Raw genomic sequence first — 22,347 nt, 5'->3', positions numbered from 1 at the left:
TGAAAGTTGCTGGGATTATGACTGTCTAGTTGAGCAAAACTTGATAAATGGATGATGGCCAAGCTTACATGGATATGAGAATGGCTGCTGTGGAATAATATTCATTCAATATAACTTAATTATATGTCGGTTCTACATAGTTCCCATACCCTGCAATGCCTGTTGCTGCTTCCTAACCAAGATCCACATAGGCCAATTGCTTCTGCCTGCTCCTTCCCCACTAAGCTTGAATCTGCATACCTCAGCACCAATTTGTCGCTCTTAGTTCAGTCCCTTCTCTGACCTCTTACCTCTCCAGCTCACCTGCCCCTGATGCCCCTCCTTCTTCTCTTTCTCCCATGATTTACTCTTCACTCCTACCAGATTCCTTCTTCTCTTTCTCCCATGATTTACTCTTCACTCCTACCAGATTCCTTCTTCTCCAGCCCTCTGCTTTTTCCACTTATCACCTCCCAGCTCCATGCCTCATCCCACCTCCCCTACCCACCTGGCTTCACCTAGCATCTTCTAGCTTGTCCTCCTTTCCCCCCCACCCATCTTCTTAATCTGGCATCTTCTTCCTTCCTTTTCAATCCTGATCAAGGGTCTCCGCCTGAAGCATCAACAGTTTATTCATTTCTGCAGATGTTGCCTGATCTTCTGAGCTCCTCCAGCATTTTCTGTGTGTTGCTCTAATTTCCAGCATCTGCAGGATCTCTTGTGTTAATTAGTCCCATTCTACCTACGTTCATAGCTCTTCAAAGCTTTCTATCAGTTTAATCACTGAGAGTTCACAGGTCTAGACCACCTTATTTTCACTGTGGATATCCATCCCCATTGGATAGGCCTTAAAGCTCTCTAATTCTTTCTTGACAGCGGACTAACCAATTCCCCTCCGCTGTCTGGTCGAACTGGTTCTCGCTCTCAACAATTTCTCTTTTGGCTCCTCCCATTTAATGTAAATCAAAGGTGTGGCCATGGGCACTCTCATGGGCCTCACCCATGCCTGCCTATTTGTTGGCTTCGTGGAACAGTCCAAGTTCCAATCCCTCACAGTTCCTCAGCTTTTTCTCTGCTACGTTGACAACTACATTGGTGCTACTTCCTGCTCCTGTACTCAGCCCATCAATTTCATCAACCTTGCCTCTGAATTCTACCCTGCCCTCAAAATGGATGAACCCCCGCACTTTTATTCTGGGTTCTGCCCCTTTCCTTTCCAGTTCTCAGCCTAAAGTGTCAACTGTTTATTTTACTCCATGGATCTTGCCTGATTAGATGAGTTCCTCCATCATTTTGTGGGTGTTGTTTGAGATCTCTAGCATCTGCAGAATCTCTTAAGCACAAGAAAGTCTGCAGATGCTGGAAATCCAAAGCAACACACACAAGTGCTGGAGGAACTCAGCAGGTCTGGCAGTATCTATGGGAATGAATAAACAGCCCATGCTTCGGGCTGAGACCATTCTTCAGCACTGAGAAGGAAGAAGGAAAATGCCAGAATAAAAAGCTGGGGGGGTGGGGAGGAGGAGGAAGAATCTCTTGTGTTAGATAAACTACATTTACCTGAATTTATCACCAGAGAACAGTTCCCTCAACAAAAGGTACATCCATGACTGAGATTCTAAATTGGAAAATGTCAGTATTTTCCATCTTTCTTGTAAGAATAAATATAACAATAAAGAATATCCTATTCGAGACATGACTGTTTACAACCTATAAAGGTCTGCATCTTTTTTTTTAATACAGATTACCTCTCTAATCCATCCCTCACAAGCACACTATTTCTTTGTGAGATCCATTTAAAAAGTAAAAAGCAAAAGCAGAGTGTACTTTTTCAGCTGGGGAACCAAATTATAAGCAAAATAAAGATGCTTTTATCCCCTCATAGACTGAAGTAGCATTTTTGTAGCAAAATATAAATAAATTCAGATCCAGATAAACATACACCTGATCCAAGTGGAGAATTCCAAAAGACCAAATCACTTCCTTTTTACTCCCATAATGTCAACACACATCAGGGATGTGGTGGCCCATTGACAACATCCACCTACACATTGTTTCCCTTTGCAAAGCAACATGGGTTGTTTCCGTAGGCTGATCAACTGGAAATTGGTTGGCACCCTAAAATACCTCACTGATCTCAAACAGGCTGACAAACAGTGTCCCTGTCATCTGACCCTGTGCAGAAGTTATTTCCATGCCACCACTACAGGCAGTAAACAGGTTTATAATTATTTGAAAGGTCCAATTTATGGAAGTCCAAATTTGTACAAATCGTTGTTTTTTAATGTGTCCTCTTTAGGATTTTTCTAAGTTAATTTATTTTTTTGGAAGTCACTGGATGTCACTGATTGGACTAAGGCAAACCTAATTGTCCTTGCAATGGTGGTGGTGAGCCATCTTCTTGAACCTCTACAATGCTTCCATTAAAGAGCTGCAGGGTAGGTAGCTGCAGGATTTAGACCCTGAGATGCTGAAGCATCAAAGATATGTTTCCAGCTAAGGAGAGTAGGAACCTGCTGGCGGTGGTGTTTCATGCACCTGTCTTCCAGGTCCTTCATGGTAGAGGTTTCATGTTTGGGAACTGACCTCTGAGGAAAGTACAGAGGGCATTTTGTTTATGGCATGCTCTACAACCATTGCATGTTGGTGAAGAGAGGGGATAAATGCTTAGGGTCATCGATGAGGTCTTGGTTAGGTTTGAGCAACTTGGAAATTGTTGCCTCTGCATTTCAACCAGGCGGGTCGTTTTTGACTTCCGGATGATGGAAAGGCCATGGGATATCAGTGAATAAGATATATAATGCAGGATACCCAGTCTTTGATATGTTCTTATAACCATGGTATTTATGGGGTTAGCCTGTTGAGTTTCTTGGCCTTTCTTTGGTACTCAGCAATGAAGTGTCAAAAATAGATGTTTTGCTGTCTTGTTGACAATGGTTATTACTTGCTACTTTTGCGACGCTGAAATATCTTGCTACTTGTTTGCCCATGCCTGAATATTGTCTGAATTTTGCTGAGGGCATGGGAGCTTCATTTGCTTCAGAACTGCAATGGAATTAAACATTGTTCAATCATCACCAAATATCCCCACTCTTGACTTTATGACAAGGTCACGAATGAAGCAACTAAAAGTAGTTGGCCCAATGATATTGTCTTGAGGAACTGCTGCAGTGCCATTCTGGGGCAGGGATAATTGACTTCCATGACCAAGCAACCAACTTCCTTTGTGGAAGAACCATAGAACACTACAGCACAGAAAACAGGCCATTTGGCCCTTCTAGTCTGTGCCGAAACTTTATTCCACTAGTCTCATTGACCTGCACCCAGTCCATAACCCTCCAGACCTCTCCCATCCATGTATCTATCCAATTTATTCTTAAAACCTAAGAGTGAGCCTGCACTTACCACATCAGATGGCAACTCATTCCATACTCCCACCACTCTCTGAGTGAAGGCACGAAAGTGTTTTCTCATTGATTCCCATTGACTTCAGCTTTGCCAGGGTTCCTTGACACCATGCTAAATCAGATGCGTCTTGATGTCAAATGCAGTATCTGGAATTTAATCCTTTGATCCCTCAACAAAGGTTGTAATAAAGTTTAGATCTAAGCAGTCATGGTGAAATGCAAGCTGGGAAGTAATGCACGGCTTGCTGATAGGATAGGCTGCTTGGCATGTCGATGACCTCACTTTATGATCATTGACAGTGGAGTGATTACACTGTAATTAGCCAGGTTGGATTTGTCCTGCTTTGTGTCAGTTGGACAGCATTGCCAGTATTGTAACTGGGGGCACTTTGACTCAAAGCACAGCTCAGCCTGGAAAACACATTTGCAACACCAGAACTCAGATACTGCAAACAAGAGAAAATCTGCAATGCTGGACATCCAAGCACTTTGTGTGTGTAGGTCAGATGTTGTCTCACATTACAGCCTTTGTACATCTGATGGACTCAGCCGTGTCTCAGTATCATGTGGGGTGAATTGATTTAGCTGAAGACTGGCTTCTGTGGTTGTGAGACAAAGGAGGAAGCATCTTTATACACCTCTGGCTTAAGATGACAGCCAAGGCATCAGCCTTGCCTCAGCATTTGCATGCCGGGCCCTGCCACTACTGAGGGTGGGGATATTCTTGTCATTAGCTTATTGGTTCATCACCTTGTTGAGTTGGACTTGTTGGGATTTGGTCCAACCTGCTGCTTGTGAAATTGCTGAGCTCCTCCGATTGCAGGCTATTGTACAGCTTCACCAGGTTAATACCATGGCTTTCATCATGCCTGATGCTGTGTGCAGTATTCCTTCCCAGACTGCCCACCGAATTGGAAGTAATCCTTGGTTTAGGAGTATTGTAGTGCGCATGCGCCGGTCATGCATGCAGCCTGTTACAGCCTTTCCCGATCAGATCCTTACATTTTTCTTCCTACTTTTTAACTTACATTATTTTTTGTATTTTTTTTCACGGTAACACGTCAAAGCTGCACCCTCTCTAACATGCTGGTAGAAAGAGTTTTATTTGGGTTTTTAGCGCTGGAAATAGTTACATCCTGACACGCGGGACAGAAGCATGGTCGCATTGTTCATTCCAGGGACCAGCTAATGCCGGCCGGTTTAGTGAGCAGAGCGGTGGACACCCCTGCTGAAATCTGGAGGAAAACACACAGAGGATGCAGAGGGGGATCATAATGTTGAGGAAAGAGGACCGGGTCGAGACAACAGAGACTTATGGAGAAAAGGATGGGTAATAAAATGGACGAGTTCACGGCGCTAGCCAGGCGTCAGAGAACATTTCGGGAGTGCAGTGTTATGTGTTTCACTGGGACGGGGCTGCACGAGGACATACCCGATCAAAACTTCTCCATGGATGGCTTCCAGACCGTTCCGGCTAACTGGAAGTGCACTGAGAGCGGTAAGCGTAAAGGTGTTGGGTGCTTACTGTTCTGGTTAACAACAGATGGTGCAATCCGGGTCATATTACGATCGAGGAATGTGTTTGTAGACCGGATATTGAACTTTTTACTGTTGGATTTCGGCCACATTCCACCGAGAAACAACACTGGGCAGCACGGGAGGTCGTTCCTGCCTGTGGCCATGGAACTTGCAGCTCCTCCCGTGGAGGGTCAGATGCCCTGAGCCAATGGACTGGTCCTAGACTTATTTTCCATCTGGCATAGTTTGCATTTTGTTGTTTGATTGTTTGTGGTTTTTGTATTGCTATATTTATGCTCTATTCTTGGTTGGTGCGGCTGTAACGAAACCCAATTTCCCTCGGGATCAATAAAGTATATCTACCTATCTATCTATTGGCAGGGTGAGGGAAATGCCAGGCCAGATTACAGGTTGTGGTAGTGTACATTTCTGCTGCTTCTGATAGTCCAGTGCAAATCATAGGTGCCCATGGCCCAGAAAGCTCACCAGCATCACTGCTTCCTCAGCAGGCTAATGAAATTCAGCACATTTCATGGACCCATACCACTTTCATAGAAAGCATCCTATCTGGTGCATTATTGCTTGGGAAGACTATATGGGCCATATCAAAGTGGCAGGATCAAGTGACACTGAATCTTTTGTAATGAGATCAAGAAACACAAGAGGGATAGTTTTTCCACTGCCCACATAATTACACCCCAACCCTACCCTTAACCCTAAACCTATGCTACCAGCACCCCCCACAAAACCTTACGTAGACACCACCACACCTGAGCACTCATTCCCTACAATCCAACATCACCTCCCACACCAAACATAAATAATTACCCTATCGTCTTAGCATATTCATAACCATAAACCTGAAAATTAGTGTAAGGAGCAGGAAGGTCCCAATAAAGGCACACATTGGACCTGGTTAATGAAGATGTGAGCCAGATCATAGTGGTAGGGTTGCATGACACTGAATCTCACATAACAAAATCTAGAAACACAGGAGGGGTAATGGGTTCCTGCTGCCCACCTAATCCCAAGCTAGCCCTAACCCTACCCTTAATGGATGACAATTGCTCTGCACGTATAAGCAAGAAACTGCAGAGAGTTGTAGAGATAACAGCACATCACAGGAATCTGCTCCCCTCTGTGGACTCTGGCTAATCTTCTCACTGCCTCAGTAAAACAGCTGGAATAATAAAAGACCCTACGTGCCCTGGGCATTTTCTCTTCTTCTGTCTTCCTTCGGGCAAAAGCCTGAAAGCACATGCCACTATGTTCACGGACAGGTTCTGTTCTGCTGTTACAAGACTATTGAATGGTTCCCTAGCATGACAAGATGGACTCTGATTGAAATATATAAGATTATTAAGGGATTGGACACACTAGAGGCAGGAAACATGTTCCCGATGTTGGGGGAGTCCAGAACCAGAGGCCACAGTTTAAGAATAAGGGGTAGACCATTTAGAACGGAGTTGAGGAAAAACTTTTTCACACAGAGGGTTGTAGATCTGTGGAATGCTCTGCCTCAGAAGGCAGTGGAGGCCAATTCTCTGGATTCTTTCAAGAAAGAGTTAGATAGAGCTCTTAAAGATAGCAGAGTCAAGGGATATGGGGAGAAGGCAGGAAAAGGGTACTGATTGTGAATGATCAGCCGTGATCACAGTGAATGGCAGTGCTGGCTCGAAGAGCCAAATGGTCTACTCCTGCACCTATTGTCTATTGACTCTTGCCCTCACAGTCTAGCTCGTTATGACCTTGCACCTTATTGGTTACCTCCACTGCATTTTCTCTGTAGCTGTTACACTTCATTCCATATGCTGTTACTGTTTTGCCTTCTTCTGCCTCAGTTCACTGTGTAATGGCCTGATCTGTACAAACAGAATGCAAGTCAAGCTTCTCACGGTATCTCAGTACAACAGACACTAATAAACCAATTCCCATAACCATTTGGGGTAGAAAATTCTGAATTAAATCTATCTCAATTAGATTAGATAAGATTATGAGGACACGCAGTCCTTTTTTATTGTCATTTAGTAATGCGTGCATTAAGAAATGATGCAATGTTTTTCCAGAATGATATCACAGAAACACATGACAAACCAAGACTGAAAAACTGACAAAAACCACATAATTATAACATATAGTTACAACAGTGCAAAGCAATACCCTAATTTGATAAGAACAGACCATGGGCACGGTAAAGTCTCAAAGTCTCTTGAAAGTCCCATCATCTCACGCAGACGGTAAACCTCCAGCGCCGCCAACTTGCTGGTGCAGCATCCCCGAAGCATCCGACCACAGTCCGACTCCGAGTCCGTCCAAAAACTCCGAGCCTCCGACCAACTCTCCGACACTGAGCACCAAGCACCATCTCTGCCGAATGCTTCGACCCCGGCCTCGGCAACAGGCAATAGGCAAGCCCGAGGATTTGGGGACTTCCCTCCAGAGAATCTCAATCGCACAGTAACAGCGGTAGCGAAGCAGGCATTTCAGAAGTTTCTCCAGATGTTCCTCTGTGCTTCTTCACATCTGTCTCTATCAAATCAGTATTGTGGGCGGCATCCTACTTCACAGATACGATATCAATTTGGAACAGCCGCGCGCGTTGCGTCGCACCGCCATCTTCTCCTCCCTCCCTTGCAATAGTGCAATTGTAGTGCCACAGAACTCCTCAAGGTGAAATCAAGGCTGTTTCCACAGGGATTGTATAATGACTCACACAAAATGCTGGAGGAACTCATGGACAAATGTACAGTTGATGTTTTGGGCCGAGACCCTTTTGTAGAACTGCACGATGGCCTCTTTGCAGCTACCAGGGGTACACTGGTGAGTACAAGGTCAAACAGATTTATCTCCTGTAGTGGTTCTCTCCTGCCTCAGACTTGGTCTGGCAGCAGTGTTAATGAGAGCTCATCCAACTTGATCAGTACAGATGCTATCAAGCTACATAGTGATGGACATTCATGTCCCCCACTTAGAGTAATGTCTGTGGCCTTAGAACTATCAGAATTTCTTCTAAGTGTTGGTCAACATGGAAGAGCAGTCTTTCATTCGCTGAGGATAGTAATATTGGATCCTGAAACTTCTGTGGTCCAAAAGTTCTTCAAGAGTCAAGAATGAGGCAAGAAACTGGTTGCTCATGGCCATTTTATTAAGTGTTACAAAGCGGAAGGAGGAGAAGAGGTATGGCAGGTGAAGCAAAGGAAAGCGAGCAATCAAAAGCAGTCCTGTCACCTCACACCAGACTAGAGATATCTGTTAACAAGTGAAGTAACAGATTAATGTTATATGACACCCACCACTGAAATCATGAAATTTTCCAAAAAACACTGAGGCAACTGCATTGGGAAATGCATTGCAATTACTGGAAAACTCACTGAACAATCAGATGTATATCGGTGATTATATAAAATACAAACAAGCATCGGGGAAAGTTAAATGATACAAAAAATAAATATTACAGCCCAGTCCAAAAGTAATCAGAAGGAAGTTTGTTTGCCTGAATTTAACATGATGCCACAAAACTTCATGGGGTCTGGAGTCAATACTGAAGACTCCCAGCGTCACTCCCTTCCTGTTATATTTGTTCTTAATAAAGACAAACTTAGCATGGATAAAAGGCTAAAACATGTTATTTACAGAATGTCTCTAGCTCAACACTGAGTGTGTGCGACCAGCTCACCAATATCATTTCCAACTGCAGGGTGAATCATCCACATTGCCCATTGGGAACCGAAGTTTTTTATTATGTACAGGCATGATAACACATCTTCCCCCTTTAAAGAAAAACAAACACAATACTATATCCTCATAAACCTGCAAGGAGCAATAATCATTTTCCAACAAAGATGTGTACATTCTGTAGCTGGTCCCTTTTTCACTCAGCAACTTTCAATTGAAATCTGGAGTGGTTTAATGATCCTTTTTGGTCTGCTATTTGTTTTCACAAGTGTATTGCTTGCATTCATTATGTTAATATTTGAGTCTTTCTGAGAACTCCGATCCATATGTTCATTTTTTACATCTGCTGGCCCCTTTGGTATACTGACAGGTGATGTGTCATAGCTAGGGGTTGGAGTTTGTAGTCATAGATCCACATGGCTCCTTCTCAGTGGTGTCCCTTGTTATATCTGGATCTGGTAAGAATGTGGAGCTACTTCCTCTTGCACATATCCTTGCATGGACCATGTGCCAGAATTATGATCCCGGATTCACACTTGATCTCCAGGCTTCAGGACTAGTAGGCTTTTCGCAGTCTTGTCATAACACTGTTTCTCTATTTCTTTCCCTTTCTCTTTAGCCGATTTGACCTTGTGTGCTCCTTTAGGTGTCAACAGGTCTTGTGCACTGGAAAGTTAGTGCGTATGTGTCAACCCATCAGCATTTTGGCTGGCGGAAGTCTATTCTGCAGTGGCGCACTTCTGTAAAGCATTTGACTTTTGTGGAAGTCCTCTTATCCATTTGTGCCTTCTTCATGAGGCCCGTCATTAACTCGATCAAACACTCTGCTAGGCCACTAGATTTTGGGTGATGTGAGCTTGAAGTTGTATGTCAAAACCCCCAATAAATAGCAAAGGACTCAAATTTACAGCTTGAGAATTGTGGACCATTGTCTGATACCACCTCACATGGAACTCCAAGTCTCACAAACACAGCTTTCAGTTAGGCGATGACCGCTTTGCTGGACGTTGATTGCAACCTCTGGCTAATTGTAAAAGAAGTCTGTTACAACAATATGATTCTTCCCATTATTATCAAACAAATCCACTCCAACTTTGAAGTGCGCCCTGTCTGGTACAGGGTGTGGTGTAAATGGTCCTTTATTATGTGCGCACATAATAATACTCTTCCAGCTGAATTCATTGTCCCAGGAGGCATCTGCGTCACTGTCATTGAGTCAGAGTCAGGGTAATACAGAAAGAAATCTAACCAATTGGCTCAACTCTTTCATGCCAACTACAACATCCTCCATGATAGTCTCAGTTGCCAAACATCCTCTCTACTATTCCTAGTTGTCTGTAAAGTCCTATTATCCAAAACAAAAACAATATAGCAAGGTATAAATAATAGCAAAATTTCCTGTGAGGAAAAGTACATTAGAGATTTGCATAGCACATATACACCAACATAGACCTGTTTGGTTGTTTTCATCTTATGAATTCTAATTCTGTGTATTAAGGAACAAGCCACACTTATAGCCATGACATGGTAGAAACTGTTGCTACAATATTGTTTTCAAAACAAAGAGGTTTGGATAAGATAGAATGGACAATCATGGTGCAAGGTGGAAATAATATAGATGAATTCGAACTGAAAATTAGGGAGCAGTTAGCTATGACTCATCGCACAAAGGAAGTTGAGGAATGAAAGGAAAAAAGAAGAAATAGGGCGTGGAAAAGGAACAGATGGCTCAATTTCGATTGATAGAGAAAACATAACAGATTGATTGGTTATTAGATTTCACTAGCCAAGGAGATGAATATCAATGATGTTGTTATATTTTTACCAAGAATTAAGCTGCATCTGATTCCTAACTAATTCATTTAGTGCTTTATATTCATAAATTATTTGGCTTTTGTTCAAAGACAACAAAAGTAATTAAATAATTTGAGATACTAATACTACAATTAATTATCTATAAGTTGGCCATCAAATCCATGAAAGGAAAAGTTGCAATGAAAAATTATTTTACCACATCTCAAAACGTGTCATGTACCATTAATTACTTTGAAATGTGTAAGGTATTACTAACAGCAGGGTGATGCAAAACAATTAATCTCATTTAAATAATTTTGTTTTATAGATGAATTTATAGGGATTTGTAAATGTAGCTTGTGCATGAGGAATCTGAAGGAATTTTATGAAGAGGTGCTTCAAGCAGAGACAAGGTATTATTCTGTGTGTTTTATTCACATTGTCATAGAATCATTGAGCACTTTTGCACAGTAACAAGCCCTTCAGCCCATCTAGTCCATGCTGAACTGCAATTATGCCTAATCTCATTGACACACACCTGGACTGTAGCCCTCCATACCTCTCTCACCCATGTACTTATCCAAACTTCTCTTGTGCTGCAATCGAACCCGCATCCACCACTTATGCTGGCAGCTCGTTCCATACTTACCCCACCCTCTGAGTGATGAAGTTCCCCTTCATATTCCCCTTAAGTATTTCACCTTACACCCTTATTCTGTGGCCTCTAGTTCTAGCCCTGTGTCCAGAAGATAGCTGATTAATTTTATAAGAGACTGTTAGCTAATTACAGAGCTGGTTACGAAGCCAGCTAAGCAGAAGAATAGTGGTATTATTGAGAGATAATCCACTGACATGTTATGACTGTTGGCATCCCCTAATGGTCTGTGTTTCTGGCCATACTATTCCGTATTTTTATAAGCAACTTAACTGATGGTACAGAAAGCTACATATTCAAAGACAGGGGTCATGAAATTCAGAATGGATGGAAACAGTCAATTATAATGGAATATTAATAGATTAGGCAATCATACAAAACTCTCACAAATGGGCTTCAGTGAATGTAACTTCACTGATTTGGACTTAAATTGGGTAATACAATAATCTGTTTCATGGTGAAATACTAAAAGTGCAGATGTCAAGTTAGGTTTAGGGGACCATGTACAAAAATCATAAAAATGTTATGGACAGGTACAGAAAATAATCAAATGGCCAATGGAGTGATTGACTTTGAATCAAGGGAAGTGGATTAAAAAGGCATTTTACAGCTGTACAAAGAGCTGGCTACACCAGAGCTGGAGTATTGTGACCAGGTTTACTCATAATACTTTGGGAGGAATGCTGGAATCTGAACACAATGGTTACATTATAAGGAAAGAATATACAAACCTTTATTTTCCTAGAATTTTTAAGTTTAGGAGTGATTATATTGACATTTTCTAGATAAGGTATATAAAGAAACTCTTTCCACTGGTAGGAGAGCCTAGAGCATTGTGCTGTGACTTTTGAATTCAGATTCAGATTAGTTTATTGTCATACTCCCCTGGGTACTAAGAAATTCCTTTGCTTGTGTGGAACTCACAGAGTAAACAGTCTTCATGAAATAATAAATACAACAATAACAACAGTGACAGTCCAGAGTAGAACAAAGTGGTGCTGATATATTAGTGAAATTAGAGAGAAGTTCTCTCTAATCCTAAAGAAATTCTGAAGTGTCAGTAACAGAGTAACGAAAAGACCAGGAACATGGAAGAATCACTGTGAAGAAGCACCCAGAACCTTCAGCACAAAACGCATTAAGGTTTTGAATTTTGATCCACAAGATCATTAGGTCATTAATTAAAATTTGGGTTTGGTAATATATTTACAATAGAATCAAAGATTAACTTGAACATGATCTTGAAGATATTAAGAGATGTATAAAGTCAGGATACAAGTCAACCAGGATACCGCTGAGCCCATTGAGAATGTTTCCATGATCTCAAAGAGCTTAACATGACCTCCGTTAGTGTTAGGATGTTGGTTCAGGCACATCATTAATCTGTCTTTAATAGATAGGTTAGACATTGTTAGATCAAAGTTGCAGAGAGCAAGAGGTAACATGTAATAAATAAAGAAACAGTGATTGGTTGATATTCCAACGTAATGCACATTAATAGGATTGAAACTGTCATGATTTGAGCTATCCCATGTGATCAAGGCTGTCCTGCTTCCACTGTAGCCCTGTAGGTATTGAGCCAGCTGAAGGATTTGATGCAGGATGGCTGACTTTGCCAGGGATTGGGCATACTTGCAATGTTTAAACTGCAGGGAGGCATGATTAAGAGATATGGTGTTACTGCTGACTCAACTGCATAGATTCAGATTTTATGTCACTGACATATATCGTGGAATATGTTGTTTTGAGACAGCAATACATAAAAATACTGCGGAATACAATACGAAATATACAGTATACTAAAATAAATTAAATGAAATAAATAGAGCAAAATAGTGAGGTATTGTTCAATGTATGGTTCATTGTCCGTTCAGAGGGTTCAAAGCAGTTCCTATAATGTTGAGCATGTGTCTTCAGGCTCCAGTCCCTCCTCTCTGATGATAGTAATAAAAAAGGGCATGTCCTAGGTGGTGACATCCTTAATGATGGATTCCATCTTCCAGAGGCATCACTTTTTGAAGACAAAATACTGAGGTAAAATATCTCATTGAATGGTATGACTTGTGTTACTGGGAGAAGGGAGATGACGTCACGGGGACTGATCATTTCCACTGAGAGAGGGGAGAAAACATTATGGTGAATTAGGGCTATGGGATCTGATATGAACAAGAACAGAGGTTTGGCGTGGATCAGCAATTATTTTCTTCGAATGACAAACCAATCTTGCGGCGCCAGGAACCCAAATTCTGTCCTCATGGCCACAAGCATTTAACTTAGGCAGTTCTCCTTTCCTGCACTAGCAGCTAGAAATCAAAGCCAACTAATATTCTCTAACTTCCGCTAGGCCCCACCTCCCCCTCGTACCCCATCTGTTACTCTTTTTAATGCACACATTCTTTCTCTCACTCTCCTTTTTCTCCCTCTGTCCCTCTGAATATACCTCTTGCCCATCCTCTGGGTCACCCCCCCCCCGTCTTTCTTCCCGGACCTCCTGTCCCATGATCCTCTCGTATCCCCTTTTGCCTATCACCTGTCCAGCTCTCGGCTCCATCCCTCCCCCTCCTGTCTTCTCCTATCATTTTGCATCTCCCCCTCCCCCTCCAGCTTTCAAATCCCTTACTCACTCTTCCTTCAGTTAGTCCTGACGAAGGGTCTCGGCCTGAAACGTCGACTGCGCCTCTTCCTATAGATGCTGCCTGGCCTGCTGCGTTCACCAGCAACTTTGATGTATGTTGCTTGAATTTCCAGCATCTGCAGAATTCCTGTTGTTTCCAACTAATATTCACTCTAGTTAGTTCACGACCATGATACATTAGGTACAGAGGAGATATCAGGGGTAAGCTTTTTACGCAGAGAGTGGTGAGTGCGTGGAATGGGCTGCCAGCGACGGAGGCAGATATGATAGGGCCTTTTAAGAGACTCCTGGACAGGTACGTGGAGCTCAGAAAAATAGAGGGCTATGGGTAACCCTAGGTAATTTCTAAGGTAAGGACATGTTCGGCACAGCTTTGTGGGCCGAAGGGTCTGTATTGTGCTGTAGGTTTTCTATGTTTCTACGTTTCTATGCACCCTAAGTATCATTGGTACTGTCCTTTTGAGTTTTTTATTTGGCCTGATTTATGTTTGCTCAATGCTAAAGAGACAGCCATGGGCTGGTTTGGGCTTTTGGGTTTTTTGGTTCTCTCATTCTAGCCACTTACTTGTTTCCTGCCAAGTAGGGGTGTTAAATCCAACACTCCTGCCTTCATATCAGTAGCACAGCTGCAGGCTGCCTTTTCCCCACTGATCCCGCAGAGAAAGTGAGAAAACTCCGTGATGTTATTTAAGGAGAACCGGGAGTACTCTGACATCATTCCTCTGTTAATGAAAATCACCAAAAACAGCTAATTTGCTCATCCAGTTCACAGCCATTCACAAGTCTGTGCTGTGTGCAAAATGGTTGCCATATAAGCCCGCATAATAGTAAGAACACTTTGAAGTAATTTGTTTTCTGCTCAGTCCTTTGGGAAATTCCTGGGAAATGTGATAGGGTGCAATATAAATATATGTATTTTTTCCAGCTTTGAAGTTAAATGATCTGCAATCTGGGGAAAAAGTTGCTTGTAAGCATAGTTCATATTTTGTATGTTTTTTTAATATAAACACTGTGTGCTTTACCACAGAATATTTTGGCACACATCACCTTCTGCATTTTTGATGGGCTTCTTTCCTTAATTATTTTCTTATGTCTTTATTCTTCTGTTGAAAATGTTTACGAAGCACAATAAAATCCTGGGACAATTTCCACAGCACCAGTTTCATCACTAGTCATGCTACTGCTGCAAGATACAGCAAAGTTACTTAAAGGCACAATTTCTTGGCAGATGGGAAGTTCTATGAGAGGCATCATATGGTCTCCTGGCTGCAGTACAAAGTGGCTCTTGTCGTTTGATCTACTGTCTTAAGCTGAAATGTAAAATCTGATAATTGGGTCAAGCAGGGGGAAGAAGAAACGCTCTAATAAAGCTCCATTCATTTCCTTTTTCAACTTCTCTCCTTTTAATGTTCATTCACTCAGTTGTGTCTCTTTAGCTGAGAGTCAGCTGCAAGCAATGAGGGCAAGGACAGGAGATGAGTTTCCGTTAACTTCCATCTTTTTTTTTGAAAGATCTTCTGGTCTCTCCTGTTGCTAATAACAGCCTTTATCTTACTGCCAAAACAATAATTCATTACATATACCAGCACTGCACTTCTTTTCCACTGCTCTTTACTTCAGAGTAAGTCAAAGTTGCTTTTGTATTGACATTGGACAGTGTGGCAAACCTACTCACTATTTTAAAGCCACTACACTAGGATCTGATTGGATGAGCAAGATTAGAGTGGGTTGTTCAGAAGAGTGCCCTCCTGCAGTGTTAATTCATAGGCATTGCTTTTGTCAGGGTCTTCCCAGAATGGCAACCCAATTCAAATATGATCATGAGACCACAGGACGTGAAAGCTGAGATAGGCCATTCAGCCCATCGAGTTTATTCCATGAGAAATCATGGCTGATTTATCTTCCCTCCCAATCCCATTCTCCTGCCTTCTCCCCATAACCTTTGACACCCTTACTGATCAAGAACCTATCAAACTCTGCTTTTGATATAGCCAGTGACTTGGGCTCCACAGCCATCTGTGACAATGAATTCCAAAGGTTCATCACACTCTGGCTAAAGAAACACTTTCTCATCTTTGTACTAAAGGAATGTTCCTCTATTCTGAGGCTGTGCCCTTTGGTCCTAGACTCTCCCATTATTTGAAACATCCTCTCCACGTCCACTCTATCTATGTCATTCAATGAGAACCCACTTATACTTCTAAATTCCAATGAGTATGGGCCTAAAGCCGTCAAATTCCTCATACATTAACCATTTCATTCTTGGGATCATTCTTATGATCCTCTTCTGAACCCTCTCCAACGTCAGCACATCCCTTTTTAGATATGGGGCCCAAACATGCTCACAATATTCCAAGTGAGGTCTGACCAATGCTTTCTAAAGTCTCAGATCACATCCTTGCCTTTATATTCCAGTCCTCTTGAAATGAATGCTATCATTGCATTTGCTTTCCTCACCACCAACTCAAGCTGCAAGTTAACCTTTAGGAAATCCTGCACTAGGACTTCCAAGTCCCTTTGCACCTCCAATTTCTGAATTCACTCCCCATTTAGAAAATAGTGTATGCTTTTATTCCTTCTACCAAAGTGCATGACTTCCCTACACTATCGTACACCTGTCACTTCGTTGTCCATTCTCCTAATCTGTCTAAGTCCCTCTGCAGAATATCTACTTGCTCAACATTAACTGCCCTTCCACTCCTTTGTATCATCAGCAAACTTGGCCACAAAGTGATCAATCCCATCAGCTGAATCATTAACATACAACGTGAAATGTAGCGGACCCAACACTGACCACTGTGGGACACCACTAGACATCAGCAGCCAATCAGAAAAGGCCCCTTTTATTCTGATTCTTTGCCTGCTGCCAGTCAGCCAATCTTCAGACCATGCTAGGTTCTTTCCTGCAACATATGGGCTCATTTCTCTTAACAGCCTTGCATGCAGCACCTTGTCAAAGGCCTGCTGAAAATCCAAGTACACACCATCCACTGACTCTCCTTCGTCTTAACTGCCGATTATTTCCTCAAAGAATTCCAGCAGATTGATCAGGCAAGATATTCTCCTGAAGGAAACTAAGCTGACTTCAGCCTTTTTTATCGTGTGACTCCAAATGGCTTTTGATTCAGAACTGGCTTGCCTATAGAAAACAGGGGGTAGTGGTCAAAGAGACTTATTCAAGCTGGAGGTCTGTGATTAGTGGTGCTCCTCAGGGATCTGTACTGGGGCGTCTGCTGTTTGTCATATATATAAACTACCTGGATAAAAATAGGTTAGTAAGTTTGCAGATGATATGAAGATTGATGGCATTGTGGATTGCATAGAAGACTGGCAAAAAATACATTGGGATCTAGATGAGTAGCCGATATGGGTGGAGAAATAGCAAGCGGAGTTTAACCCTGCCAAATGTGAAGAGTTGCACCTTGGTAAATCAAATGCAAAGAGACAGTACACTGTTAAGGACAAGATCCTTAACAACATCGATGGGCGGAGGGATCTTGGAGTCCAAGTTCATAGCTCCCTGAAATTGGCTACACAGATGGTTAAGAATGCGTATGGCATGATTGCCTTTATTGGTCAAGGCACTGAATTCAAAAGTCAGGAAGCTATGCTGCAGCTTTATAAAACATCAGTTAGGCCGCATCCACTGTATTGTGGTCGCCCCATCATAGGAAGGATGTTGAGGCTTTGGAGATGGTGTAGAAGAGGTTTACCAGGATATTGCCTGGATTAGAGGGCATGTGGTTAGACAAACTAGGTTGTTTTCTCTGGAGTGGTAGAGGCTGAGGGGAGATCTGATAGAGGTTTATAAGATTTTGAGAGGCACAGATAGAGTTAACAGACAATATCTTTTCCAAGGGATGAAATTTCTAACAGCAGAGGGCATGCATATAAGGTGAGAGGGGGTAATTTCAGAGGAGATGTGAGGGGCAAGATTTTAGACAGAGAGGGGTGGGTGCTCGGAATGTGCTGCCTGGTGCAGTGGTAGAGGTAGAAACATTGGAGACTTTAAAGATACATTTAGATAAGCAGATGAATGTGAGGAAAATGGAAGGATAGGGACATTGTGTAGGCAGAGCAGATTAGTTTAGTTAGCCATCTGATCGCTAATTTAACTTGCATGGTATAACATTGTGAGCTGTGGTGTTCCTCTGTTTCTGTGGTGTACTGTTCTGTATTTTGTGTTCTAAGTACCCCAAGACCTCATCCGTAATAATGAACTCTAACACCTTGCCAACCACTGAAGTCAAGATAACTGATCTATAATTTCCTGTGTTTTGCCTCCCTCCCTTCTTATGGAGTGAAATGACTTTCAGATGGTTTTAACTCAACATTTCTCAGAAGGGGTTGGTAGGAATGGACACTCCTGATGTATGAGACTGCTGATGGGAGAGCATGGAAGTCCAACTAAAACCGAGATCTCAGGACTGCTAGGAAACGTCCTTACCTATTTCATTCTTTGATGTTTCTGTGTGTACAGCTTCACTCGGAGGGGTAGTGAATCTCTGGAATAAACCCAAGGTGGCTGTGGAAGCTGTTGACGAGTATAATCAAGGGAAAATTTGACAGCTTTTTATGTGGTCAGGGGATGAAGTCAGGGTGTACAGAGCAGGAAAGTAGCACTGAGGGAAAAGATCAGCAAATATCTCACTGAATAGTAGATCAGACACAAGGGGCTGAAAAGCCTAGTCATCTTTCCATCTTGAATGTTGCTCTGTATTTGCACACAGCTCATCCGTATTTATATTGAGTGCAAAAATACTGACATGAGCGTGTGCAATCACGTGTGTTTGTGACTATTTAACTCTGGTTAGAATCTGTTTATAACAATGAAGAACATAGAAATCTACAGCACGTTACAGGCCCTATGGTCCACAATGTTGTGCCGACCACGTAACCTATTCTAGAAACTGCCTTGAATTACCATACTGTATAGCCCTCGATAGAACATAGACAAGACTTGACAAATGTTACCAAGCAGACAAACACTAAGAATTCAACCAAAGAAGACACTTCACTCTGCAGGTGCTAGAAAACTTGAGAAACATCATCATCATCATCAAACCTGATGAATGTCTTGGCCCAAAATATCAGTGATTTGTTCCTTTTCCATAGATGCTGCTTGACCAGCTGAGTCCCTGCAGCATTTTGTCTGCGTTCCTACACATCACTCTGCTCTCTTCCCTGGATATGGAGGGTAAGGCAGGCTGTGCTGGGAAGTGTCAGCATTGGTCAATCATCAACCAACAAGAGAACTAACAGAGATGATTTGTCCCACGTTAGCAAATGCTAAAGAGGATTTAAATGTCCCCTTTCAAACAGAATGAGTTTGAGAACTGATCTGTCCAGAAAACACGAAGGTAACAGTAATTCCTGATGTAAAGCAAGGCTACAAGTAGCCAGCCCACCTCCTGTGACGCACTCAAGTTCTTGACTGGCAAGGGGGTTAAGGGTTAGGGGGAGAAAGCAAGAGAATGGGAGTGAATAAAAAAACATCCATAAGCAGACCTGATGGGCCAAGTGGCCTAATTCTGCTCCAACATCCTATGGTCTTCCGATCTCCAGCTATGAATGTGGGTTTTATCTCTGCAGTTGATTATTGCTACTCTCTCCTTCTCTGGCCCTCTGGTGAGGGAGGAAAACAAGGAATGTTGTTAGGCCCGCAATCCAGAGAGCAGCTGAAAGAGCTCTGTTACAAACCATGGAGCCTGCCGTGGGAATGGTGCTGGAGGGTTTTCATCCTGCCTTCCTGTGCCTGGTCTCCGCTGGGCAGCCATCCAGGGCAGCATGTGTGAAGTCAGAAGCACACCATGAGAGGAGCCGAGAAGCTGTTCTACATCGCAGCATTTCACAGTTTAGCATGTTTTCAGCAACTTTCCTTGAGCAATACGTGGTTTAAGCTGTGATCCTCAATGTACAGCTTCAGCAATGCACTCTAAACTCAGAACCACTAACCGAACACAGGCATATCATTCACTGAGAGCCACAGTGAGGAACTGTAGACTCCACATCCTCTGTGTGGCTCCAGGTCCTGGCATCTGCAGTCCTTAGTGTCTCCACTTTCTGTATGGTTGTCACTATCCTCTCCTGACAATGTCCGACAGAGTTCTGGCCTTTCTACACGGCTTATAGTGTCCAGTTTAAAGAGAGACATGTTCACGATTTCCTGGTGCAGGTGTGTGGGGTGGAGATAAAGTGGAGATTGACACAGCTGGTTTCTCACTGAGGGATGAATTATCTCTGTCTCACTAGGGTCTGCTACTGGGTGGCCAGACCCTGACTGTGGCCTTTTAACCATGCAGATTGTCACCCATAAGTGACATAGAAATGCAGTGTGAGCCAACCATTAGTTCAGCCTTAATATGGTCAAGAAGAGGGTTGGAGGGTCATTTGCTTTCCTGGGTCCAAAGGAGAAGCAGCATGCACTCAGGCCTAACAATGACACAGAACATTGTCACACAGGCTTAAACCTCCTGACAAATCTGGGCATCCCCAACTACAGCACTGTGTCCTGGACTGTAGCCCAGCACCATTTCCTCATCTGTGGCAGTGAAACTTAACCCTGGCCCCTATGTACACCTTCAGGAGAAAAGTAGGCTGCTGACCTACTCTGCCACCTGGCTGCACAGACACATGCCACATCTGGCTGGTCAAACCAAGGAGACAGGGAGAAGCAATGAGAAAGGTTGCACTGTCCTCAGCCACAACCTCGAGAACTGATGAGGAACAGGAGAGTTTTTCTCTCTCCTGGCTCAGGGCTTTGAGGCCAATTACTGCATGTGCCAGGCCTTGGACCGCCTGTCTCCATGAAAGGGACATGCAGCTGGAAATAGAAAGAAGGATGCTGTGGTTGGCATGGACAAAGTGGGTCAAAGTGGGCCAAAAGGTATCCATGTTGTATTACTGTGAATCTATGACAATGCCCCTCAGATTCCTCACTGGGAATGTGTTAACTTTGATTGTTAACCACTGCTCATTGTCAAACAGAACTGATCGGCAGGAGGGTTGAAGGCACAATTTTAACTCACTCTGTCCCAATGGAAAATAAAAGACTAAATGTGAGGTTCTGAGCTTACTGGTCCATTTCTGCACCACCACCTTTTGGACTCGGTCCTCTGCTGAGTAATCTACGCTGTAGGTTTGAGAGTACCCTCAATGAACTACTGTAAGATCAAGCAGATGCAGTAATAAAATGGCAAAATCGAGTTTATTATTGTATGCATGAGTGAAGTTAAAAACTTACTTACAGCAGCATAAAATCATAAGACTTAAGAGCAGAATTAGGCCATTTTGCCTATCGAATCTGCTCTACCATTCAATCTTGCCTGATTTATTATCCCTCTCAATCCTGTTCTCCTAGCATCTCCCATAACCTATGGTGCACTGACTAATCAAGAACTTGTCAAACATCCACTTTAAATATGATTGGCCTCCACATTCATCTGTGACAATAAATCATAGCATCACAGACACACAAGCATCATGTACACAAAATTCACAAGGGAATCATAAATTAAACATAATACAGTCATAGAGTCATCAAACACTGCAGCACAGAAAGCCCATCAGCCCATCTAGTCCGTGACAAACCATTAATCCACCTAGTCCCATTGAAGTGCACCAGGACCATAACCCTCCATACCCCTATCATCATGTACCTATCCAAATTCTCTTGCTGTAAATATTGAAATCGACCCCACAATGACCACTTGCAGCTCATTCCACACTCTCATCACCTTTAAAGAAGTTCCCCCACATGTTCCCCTTAACATTTCACTTTTCACCCTTAACCCATGATCTCTAGTTGTAGTCTCACCCAACCTTAGTGAAAAAAGCCTGAGGTTTGGTGAGACTATAACTAGAGATACCCCTCATAATTTTGTATAACTCTATCAAATCACCATTCAGTCTTCTACACTCTAGAGGATTAAGTTCTAACCTATTTAAATCTTCCCTATGACTCAGGTCGTGAAGTCATGGCAATATACTTGTAAATTTTCTGTGCACTCTTTCAATCTTATTTACAACTTTTCTGTAGCTAGGCGACCAAAACGGAACACAACACTCCAAATTAGGCCTCATCAATGTCTTATACAATTTCAGCATAACATTCCAACTCCTGTACTCAATACATTGATTTATGACAGCCAATGTGTCAAAAGCTCTCTTTATGACCCTACCTACCTGTGATGCCACTTTCAACAAATTATGGATCTGTATTCCCAGATCTCTCTGTTCTACCACTCTCCTCAGTGCCCTACCGTTCACTATGTAAGGCCTATCCTGGTTGGTCTTCCCAAAATGTAACACCTCTATGTTAAATTTCACATGCCATTTTTCAGCACAAGCTTTGATAGTCTTCCTCAATGTCCAGTACACCCCCAATTTTGGTGTCTCCCTAGGAAATACAGATGCAAATCTCCATTTAAGATCTCCCCCATCTCTTTTGGCTCAACTCACTCTGATCTTCCAGAGGGTGAATTTTGTCCCTCGCTATGCTTTTGCTCTTAAGACAGCTGTAGAAGCCCTTAGGATTCTTTTTCATTTTGTCTGCAAGAGCAACCTCTTGCCTTCTTTTAGCCCTCTTGATTTCTTTCATAAGTGCTGTCTTCTATTTCTTCTACTCCTTAAGTAACTCATTTGTTCCTACCTGCTTATACCTGCTATGCACCTCCTTTTTCTTA

The 22,347-nt window shown here is 42.6% G+C and overlaps 1 protein-coding gene across 2 annotated transcripts in view; it reads left to right on the top strand.

The window, feature by feature from the left end:
* Positions 1-22,347, top strand: part of runx1 (RUNX family transcription factor 1) — a 238,526-nt gene that overhangs the window by 85,673 nt on the left and 130,506 nt on the right. The gene's annotated exons all lie outside the window — the stretch shown is intronic.

The sequence above is a fragment of the Mobula hypostoma genome, chromosome 6 (assembly GCF_963921235.1).
Source record: "Mobula hypostoma chromosome 6, sMobHyp1.1, whole genome shotgun sequence".
Lineage (NCBI taxonomy): Eukaryota > Metazoa > Chordata > Chondrichthyes > Myliobatiformes > Myliobatidae > Mobula > Mobula hypostoma.
This window is presented reverse-complemented; position numbering and strand designations above follow the sequence as displayed.